Source organism: Seriola lalandi, unplaced genomic scaffold (assembly GCF_002814215.2).
Source record: "Seriola lalandi dorsalis isolate HSWRI2012SDOR001 ecotype SW California unplaced genomic scaffold, Sedor1 jcf7180002054974, whole genome shotgun sequence".
NCBI classification, from domain to species: domain Eukaryota; kingdom Metazoa; phylum Chordata; class Actinopteri; order Carangiformes; family Carangidae; genus Seriola; species Seriola lalandi.
The window spans coordinates 58,826-69,025 of NW_019525524.1; the positions used below are offsets into that span (position 1 = coordinate 58,826).

At 40.4% G+C, this 10,200-nt stretch overlaps 1 long non-coding RNA gene across 1 annotated transcript; it reads left to right on the forward strand.

Annotated features, from left to right (window-relative positions):
• The first annotated feature begins 512 nt into the window (after positions 1-512).
• On the forward strand, positions 513-965 carry LOC147817312 (uncharacterized). The gene is made up of 2 exons (XR_015436475.1): positions 513-645; positions 743-965. It is a non-coding gene; the product is annotated as an uncharacterized LOC147817312 (long non-coding RNA).
• The last annotated feature ends 9,235 nt before the right edge of the window (positions 966-10,200 follow it).

Genomic DNA, 10,200 nt, shown 5'->3' on the forward strand with positions numbered 1-10,200 from the left:
CCTCGAAGAGTGATTTTCTGTTGTAAATTTTTCCATAGGTAAAGTTCATAGCCCTTTGTTTTTCCTCGTTAACGAGTGATTTTTTTGTTTGTTAATTCTTTCCATAGTTTAGATTCCTAGTCCTTTGGTTTTTCCTCTTAACGAGTGATTTTTTTTTTTTTTTGTTTGTTAATGCTTTCCATAGATTAGATTCATAGTCCTTCGGTTTTTCCTTCATTCGGAGCGTTTTGTGTTTATCGATTTGTTTCTTTTGATTAGAGTTTTTTTTCCTCCTCCTGGAGTGTTTTGTTTCTCAGGATTCAGAGTTTAGTGTCTAGTTTTTATAGCCATTTGTTTGTCACTCTGTCTGAGGTCTCCGGTGAATTTAATAAAAGCCTTTTTGTTATTCAAAATCTCTGCATCTGAGTCCTGCTTTGAGTCTCGGCCTGACAACATATTATAAATTACCTGTTATATGCGCTTGATATGTAGCCAAGCTTACTTCTTACCCACCTTAGCTCCACTGTTTGCCGGTTTTTGAATTTCATAAGCTTTATATTCTGGTGAATGTTACCATTTTTCTCTATATTTTGGATAGGTGCTCCTGTGGAAACTGCAGCCATGTCCACAGAAGCTGAGAATATCTGCTGCTAGGAGATACCACAGGTAGCATTCTCACTGGACAAACTAATCAGTAATTTGTTTTGATTACATTTATAATAATAATAATAATAATAATAATACCATTTGTAATTTACTGTAGGTTACCAGACGGCTATGGGAGATCGAGGAAGATTTACCATGTATTGTAGACCGTCCTGGGTTGGAGCCGCTCTGCCTCAATGTGTACTCCCTCCAGAATGCCTGCAACATGTACTGCACTGACTACGGTACTTTACGGTTGAGAGGAATACACCAGTACGTTTTGCTTCTTTGTAAAAACATAGTTTCAATCTAAATAAAAGATGTTAGGCAGTCTTGTTTTACTTCAGTGCACATAATTTTACAATGGTAATAACACACCACAAATGGAGTAACACACCCTCAAATAAATTAGTTTAGCTGCTCTTTGATTTGTAAAGTTTTCCTATCAGCAGATAGTGTGCATATAATATATGAATTCAGAGGAGTTATTTCTTTAGTAACGATCAAGCATTTATTTAAATCAAATGAGGCACTTTTCTCTCACTTCAGTCTCAGTGATAATAAAAGAGCTGAAGGATTCACTGGATCCATAAAAAAAAAATTGTGAAACACATCATAGATATATGTTTGCAAGACTAAATGCCCTGTCCAGTTGTTTTAGTCGGTACAGGTATCTAGCCTTATAGGAGCTTTATGGGCTGGTGCTGGGGCTTCCTTGGTCACAGAATCTGGGTCATCATTCCAGCCTGCCTGGTCCTACGCATCAGTGCCGGGTTTCCTGACGCCACAGGCCCCAGTACGTGGGTTTTAGACTGGCCCATGATAGAACCGGGACACATAGCTGGATATGACCTACTCCTTCTCAGGCCGCTCGAACTGTGCAGTGAGGTCCTCTGGGATGGGGATGGCCAAAGCAGCTTCTGTGTATGGTCCCAGGTCAACAAAGACTTTTTCAAATATGAGGTCCACCACATTCCCTGTTTGATAAAACACAAAAGTTTTTTTTTTTACAAAACAATGACTGAAAGTCTGTTTCTAACTACCTCCTGACATTTTCTTTACTGTATTTTGTTATTGATGGAACTGTCATAACATTATACGTGCAATACTTAATACAATGTGTACAAAACATTATTTGAATGAAAAATAAAATAATAATATCACTTATAGAATGTCGGCTCAGTCTTAACTGGTTTAGCTCTGCATTCTCCCTTCATGGCCTTTGGAAACTGGACCTTGAACAGTGGTTCACCTTCTTTTGTTTGGGCTTGTGGTTGGTCAGCATTTTCATTGTAGGACATGGCAGCCAGTTAGAGTCTGGAGGTACAGTAAAGAGAAAATCAAAGCTGTTAATATTGACAGAAACCTTAGCTTACACACTCTCACAAGTTCTAAGTAACCACAGCTTCATTTACCTGCACAGCATTCCAAGACTGATAAATGACTGTTAGGTTTATCAAAAGTAGATGCACTTCAGATGGCTACAGACCTGTACTTCTGATGTGAGGCTGAAGACTCCTCAAGGATAACTGTGTGCCTACAATACGCGTCTCCAGTGGGTCAGTCTGGCATGCAACATCCCTTGTTGCAAGAATACGATGCACTTGATGTGCTGGCCTGAACAGAGGAAACAGAGGTTACACCAACATCTCCTCAAATGTGTAGTTATGGCAACAGCCGCAAGCAGTGCAAAAACTATAACAACAAATGCACTCAATTATGTGTAAATTGGGTTGTCAATAGCTTGTAAATGCTGCAAATAGCTCACTATATGTGCAAAATGCAAGAAATGTGTATTACAGACTATCCCCTTTCACATATGCCCTGTAACTGGTGCGTTTATCTAGATATTCCCCACGGGCACTGTATCTGTAAACATGATATAAACGTTAAAATGGACATCATAAGGCATGACTCTCAATAGTAACTTTGACAGCACTAACAAACAAGCTCAGAGACCTATGCTAATCGCTGCAAAGCCTGTTTAGTCTGAATTTTACCGGCTTGAATTTACAGACAGCTAAAACGCCTTTCAAGTATGATAAAGTTAGCAGGGTGGCTCTAATCAATGTCACACAGCGATACCAAGCAGAAGAATTTCATACAATCTGTACCCGGCAATACCCGGCTGTGTGGACGAGGCAAAACGTTAGCCACATTAGCTGCCATGCTAACAACACACGCAACAGTGTGTACATACAGTAAAGCAACATAAAATGGTAAAACTTACAGCTCCAAAGTTTGAAGTTGGGTCTCGGACAGTCGGTGCTGATCCATACTTTATCTTCAGAATGTAGCGAATCCCGCATTGTACTGGTCCTCGTTGAGAAAGCAGTCCGACGTGAAATGGTTAGCCCGCTACAACTCCTAAAGTGTCCATCAAAAATAAAATAAAACAAATCCACTGGGTCTTCAGATCCTCCGACGTAGGGGGTAAAAAGACTTCTGTGTTGGTTTGTACAGTCAACAACCGAGCAACTAGCGTGCATCGCTCGTACCTTCGACACACTTTTACCGGAGCCATGATGTGAGGAAATAAACGATAGCGGCTGCAAGGCGGACTCAGAAGGCGGAACACACACCTAGCTCGGGGAGTGTCACCCAACTGGGGGGAGGTGTCATCTCCCTTCATGACGACATCAAAGGAAAATCTCCAGTTGGCCTGTGTGAGCACACATTTTCTGAAAGGTGGAGGATGGACTTTTCTCATGTTTGGGGGGTTTGTAGACAGGCCAGGGACACAGATCACTGATAGAAAACCATGGAAAAGTGCATTTTGCATAATATGTCCCCTTTAAGTCACAACACAGTACCCCTTGAAATCACTGAACCAGCTGTATGAGCAGACTAAACTACACATGCTGCGCATCTACACTTGCAGCAAGGAAAAGGATAAAGAGGATTCCCCTGAAGATGTTGCAATAACTTGCGTCTGATACAATGTAATTTCTCTTCCGTCACATTTGTGTTATCGAACATTATTGTTGTGGACGTTTTTTCGTTAGTTGTAACTTGTGTGTATGTGCACTATTGGATTATTAAACAAAGACTATGTGACAAATTACATGCATTTATGAAATATGCAATGTTGGCAGGTTAAATGTTTTCTTATCCCCACGTTATTGTAGGATATGCTTACAATATGAAAATGATCAAGTTATTATGCTTATAGACTTCTTTTTGACTCTGGGAACAGACAGGAAGCCTAAATTCTGGGAACGGAGAGCACGAGATGGAGTATAAGATTTAATACATGTATGATGGAGCAAGTCCATTTAGAATCTTGTATGACATCAAAAGCACTTTAAAGTCTGATCTGATACGAGCAAGAAGCCAATGAAGGGAGGCTAAAATCGGTGTAATATGGTCAAAATGTGGCAGGACAGAAAACAAAACATTACAATAATCAAGTCTTGAGGAAAGGAAAGCATGAATCAAGATTCAGCATCAGTCTTAGACAGAAAAGACCAAATCCTAGCTATGTTACGTGATGAAAAAAGGCAGTCTTGGTGATATCATTAATGTGCTGATCAAAGGAGAGGGAAGAATCGAGAGTGACACCCAAATTTTTGACTGTCAGACTATGAGAAATAACACAGTTATCATAATGTTAATTGATCAATGTCGGGTCGGGTTAGCAGCATCTCGTTTTTGTCTGAATTTAGGAGCAAAAAGTTATGAGACATCCAGCTTTTCACATTAGACAAACAGACCTCTAAATTCGTAATCTGAGAGGAATCATCAGCCATTATAGGTACATACAACTTAGTATCATCAGCATAACAATGGAAATTAATTCCATGACTGCTAATAATTTGACCAAGAGATGAAATATAGAGAGAAAAGCAGAGGGCCAAGAACAGAGCCCTGGGGTACTCCATGTTTCACAGCAGAGTGTTCTGTCAGATAAGTAGGACTTTAACCAGGTGAGGGCCAGGCCGTAAACACCAAATTTGCTTTCAAGTTGGTCTATAGTATGAAAATCTTCACTGAGATCCAGTAAGAGGAGCACAGAGGTGGAGTCCGAATCCATGGAGATCAGAAGATCATTCACTATTTTACTGAGCGCTGTCTCAGTGGAGTGACAGGCCCTGAAGGCAGACTGGAACGGTTCAAACAAATTGTTACTAGACAAATAAGACAAAAGCTACTGAGACACAGCTCTTTCCATTACTTTAGAAAAGAAAGGAAGGTTCGAGACTGGTTGATAATTATTTAAGGATCCTGGATCATGGTGTGGTTTTTTAAGTAAAGGTTTAACCGCAGCAGTCTTGCCAGAGATCACTCACTGTGCCAGAAGTGAGTGATAAATTAATAATCAATAAATAATCAATGAATAATGCAAAGTCGTTTCACAGCCTGGGACACACACCATGTGGGCCTGTTGCCTTTCCAGGTAGTAACCTCTTGAGCTCTGCCCTCACTTCCTCCACTTTAAAGGACAGGAGACTTGACCCCAGTGTGGAGGGAGTAACAGCTGCAGTGTCAGGTTGTGAGGGAGATGCCGTAGGAGAAGCTGCAGCTGAAGCAGTGGGAGAGAGAACAGGTGAAGCTGTGTCAAACCTGTTGTACAACAGGTTGAACTCATTGGTCTTGTCCACATCACCTCGTGTTGCCTGGCTGTTCTTCTCTTTATAGCCAGTGATGGTCCTCATCCCCTTCCAGACCTCTCTGGTGTTGTTGTGCTGCAGCTTCCTCTCTACTTTCTTTTTGTAGTCCTCCTTCGCCTGCTTTAATCTCTTCTTCAGCTCATGTTGCACACACCTGTCTCCATCCCTGAAGGCCTCCTTTTTCTGGTTGAGGAGGGCCTTGATGTTACTGGTGATTCTGGGTTTATTGTTTGGAAAGCAGTGTACATTTCTTGCTGGTATTACAGTGTCCATACAGAAGTTAATGTAGTCTATGGTACATTCAACCATTCTATCAAGGCCAGGGTCCTTGCTTTTATCATTTTCCTGTGAGTCCAACAGAACATTACAATCTGTGCACTCAAAACAGTCTTTTAGAGACTCACTGGCACCAAATGCAACCAAAAGCAGCAGCCAGCTAGATAGATAGATAGATAGATAGATACTTTATTTAGCTGTTGCCTTTACACAGGAGCTTATAAATCATTAATTTACAAGTGACTAATTTGTGTATTACATCAAAGAAAATTTACTACAAAGAGAACAGTTGAGATCAGATTAATCATCTGACTGGATTGCTTCAGTAGAAAAAACTGAAACATGAAACTGTTTTGGCATTTAAATGTTTTCCTTTATCAGTGTGGTATCTCAGGTTGTTTTAGGTTTCCTTATTTACAGTTCACATGTTATATGACTTGCAGATAACCATAAATAATAGGTATATAAAACATGCCCTTCTTTTTAAAGTAATTTGATAAATTAAGTAAAGTAATGAAATAAAATATCTACCCTTGAGTACATATTTATTTTAAAGTAAATGTTGTATTTTGTGAAAGCTACTCTGAAAAGTAATGGTAATACTACACATAACTGATTAGCTGTACAGTATATAAGGAAACCTGAAACAACCTCAGACACCACCCTGATTAAGAAAAGATAAATAAAGAATAGTGGACTTGGGAAGAATCATGTGATGTGTTTTGTTTAGACTGATAGATAGTTCCATCTGAAATTAGAGAGAAGATCTGATCTTATTCCTCAAATGCAGGTACAAATCCAGTGCTTGATAAGCATCAGCCAGAAGATGCAACTGTGACTCCAGCATCGGAATGTTGCAGATGTTGTAGATGTCTTGAAATAAAACATGGTAATTTATGAAAAGCAAAAAGGCCAACAAAGGTAACTGATCAAATGAAACAACCCCGTTTTCACTGTATAATGAAGCAATGAGTAGGGCTATGATTTTCAAATGCTCACTATGTTTTCTTTTCTACCATAGTCATCTTTTGTAGCATAAATTCATATTCATAATTCTGGATTTTGAGTGATAGATGGGATCTGTATCAGCGTGTTCTCTACTTCAGCGTAAAATATAATCATGTTGTGATTTGTTGTGATAGCTCGTAATGCTGCCATGTTTTTGACCACACACACAGACTGGTCATCAATTGCATACCATCAAATGAATCACAGGACTGTGAGCTGACTTTGAATAGCCTGCAGAATGGCAGTAGGCCTATTCACTATAGACCATCAGACAATGGTGATCCTTGATAAATCATGGATAAGCAATATCAACTTCTGCCAAATAGCTAAACAGTAGCTAATCTTTGGCCCAGTTGAGGCCCACGATAACACTTTTTTGTTTTTTCATACCTTTGTGTTTCTCCTAATAAAATTGTAATTTTTAAAAGTTTCACCAAGTGCTACACATATTCAGAATCAGCACAATCTCAGCTAATTATACATGTCATTCAATAAAGACTTATATACAGTATAATAGAAGTTAATAGCCAAGAAAAAAAAAACAAGAAAAAACTAAAATGGACCTCAAATTTCTCCTTATTTTATAGATAAAAGAAACCATAATAAAGAAGAAATAATTCAACACAGAAAATGGTACATATTTGTTTGGATTGTTTTAGGGGTGATTTGAAGTTTCTATCTTCATCTGTTCATGAGATATGCTCATTCTCTGGAGCAGTATTTATGGCCATTTTTTGTGTCCTCCTTGAAAAATCAGTTGCCACATCCTTCCGTCTTTATTCTGTCATTTGAATTTACTCGAAACAACTTCTCCTCACTTTGATATCAGAGTAAAACAGCACTGCTCCCATTTAATCTGGGTATAAAAGGCAAGGCAGGCCAAGCCTGAATCACACACTCTGTCTGTGACATCACCCAATGGAGCCAATAGTAATGTCGAATTGAGTAAGGTGAATCTAGATGCCATTGGCAAAGAATGCAGATGGGAATCGATCAATAAACAGACATACAGAAAGTAGCAATGCTCCAGAAAAAACCTAAAATTACCAAATATTTCAAAACTTTTAAGGTTAGTGCATCGATTGAAGTGACTCTCTGAAGTGACAATCAGGAAAGTGAAAGTGCTGGTTTTTCTAGTATAAGTAGAAGAAAACAGCATGTCTCTAGCTCAAATGGCCGCGGAGTAATGACGGTCTTAAGACAGTGTGAAATTTGGAAGCGTATACACTCCCATGGGCCAAAGAGTGTGAGCACATTCAGACATATTCATATAAAAAAGGCCATGCGGTGTCTGCTAATTGGATTATGTAAACACCGGGTGATTTTTGACGTATTGTGAGGGCCACAATATATGATAGAAGTATGTTTAACAATAACAGTGACAATTACAATATCTTACTACATTTTTAGCTTGCCTGGATGATACTCATGAAGCAGAACTGAATTAGACTTCTGTCCAAATATGTACTGTCGAACAAGCCATGGTCCTTCAGATCAACACACAGAGAGATGTAGATTCAAAATGGTTGCTGTGATCACATGGCCTGAACAAAGAACACAGGATGGCGGTAAACAATAAAACCACTCAAAATGGCCACTGAGACCATGTGATGTGGGGGAGTGAATGTTTCTTTGCCTATGTTTCTAACCTAGCTCATGTAGTCTAGAGGTACCAGGTTAGAAGTAGAGGGTTAGCTGCATGCAGGTTCTAGAACTGAGATGTACAGTATGTACAGTATGTATGTGAACATACAAGTACCCAATTAACTGTGTGACTAACCTAAGCAAACATTACAACAATAAGACATTAAGCAACATGTACATTAACGAAGGGTAAGACTTATGCTGCTTATCTGTGCTGTCTTATGCTGTGCTAGGGGAGGTTAGGCCCAGTCAGTTAACGTTACCCAGTCCTTGGAGCAAAAGAAAAAGTGGTCCTTTCCTGTGCTGTTGTAAAGTCCAGTGAGTGAGTGAACAGGAAAGTTAGTGATATTAGTTTGTAAAGGTGAGATATAGAGGGTGGCACCTAGAATGACAAGGTTTGGAGTGTCTAAGTGAATGCGCTGTGTGTATGCAATGTCCTAAACTTGTGTCAGATGTCACTACATGTGTGACTAGCTCTGTGAAGTTGTGGTGGGCTGAGCTAGTTTTACTGATCTCACCAGCAAAGTACAACTAGTTGTACAAGGGTACCTACAGGGTTGGACAGTGGTGTCTGATTTGATTCAGAATTTCAGTTTGCTACTGCTGCTGACAAACCCAATGTGTCTATCTGCAAGAGTGTAAGGTATCTTGAGCTTACTTACTGTAGTACTCTGCGAAGTGAACTCTGGCGCTCCAGTGCTTTAAGTTCTCCCTAATTTATGGCACAGGGCTGTAACGCTCTGACTAGCTGGAGAAAGAACATTCAGAGTCACTGTCACTGCCTGAGAACATTGTCAGAGATGGCGTGGTCAACCATGTGTTGGCTGGTCCTGCATCTGAGCCAGAATTTCTGCATAAGGCCGTCTCCTGGACCTATTGTGGGAGTGCCCATCTCTATGCACTTGGTGTACATGGCGGTGTCCCTATGTGGCCTTTTGTCACCCCCCTTCAACTTATTTAGAGGGTGATCTTTTGAGGTGACAGATCTGTGTGATGCTAAGGTGTTTGTGCTGGCAGGCTCAGTTGTTTACCCCTTACCTTGGAAGTGACCATGGTTTCCCAAGCCATCTGTGTCATCTTCTTCAATTTCTGCATGGCTTACCATGTTGCATCATCAGTGCAATGTGAGTGCGTACACAGGGATGAAGGTTCTGCAGGAACAAGGACTTTAAGGAGGAATTTCTTTTCTAAGCCTGGTGCGTTTCTTCCCTGGAAATACGCTTTAGAGCTGGTCTTCCACACGAGTTTAACTTTCTTTCGGTTGCATGGGGCAAGTCAATTGCATTTTGATCCAGCTCTCTAAAATAATTGTCAATGTGGTGATCAGTTTTCTAGATGAAAGATTTCAATGTCCTTAGCTATAAACTCAAGCACTGTGAGGTCCCTTTTGATGAAGGCGAGACTAAGCTAGCTGGATTAGAGGGAGGAGCTGAGCAACTGTCATCACTCTCAGGGAAGTGTAGAGAGGAGGCTGAACAGTCCTGGAAAGGTTTGGTCCTCCTGTTGGTGGGGTGAGCACAGGTGTGAATCAGAGTAACCAGAACCACATGCACTGAACGACTGGAGGAGCAAGGTATTCTTATCTAAGCTTCAACAATTCCTCCTTGTGTGAGTGCAGGTCTTCTAAATAGTGCATGGCTTTATTAGCTACCTGAACTTTATGGAGGAGAAGAGCATTTTGAGCTCTAAGTCATTTTACCTCCTCTTCTAGGGCTGTTTGGGTCTGGAAAGTAAGGCTGGTTTGCCTGTGAAAGTTCAGGAGCAAACACCTTAACAATGGGCCCTTGTGTGCAGTCTGAGCATCACACCTGTCACTAAGTAGCAAGTCCATTTCTTTACTGCACTCAATGGAATTTAACCTGCTAATAAATTCTGGGTAGAAAGGCTTCAGGCTCTGTCCTAGGGTAGAAATAAACTGCTCTACACAGGGGTTCTCCATTGCTGTGTCTTGAATAGAGGGACAGTACACTAGCCTAACTAAACAATGCAGTGGCCTACACTATGAGGTTTAGCTTCCTGTGGGGGAGGGGCAGCTACG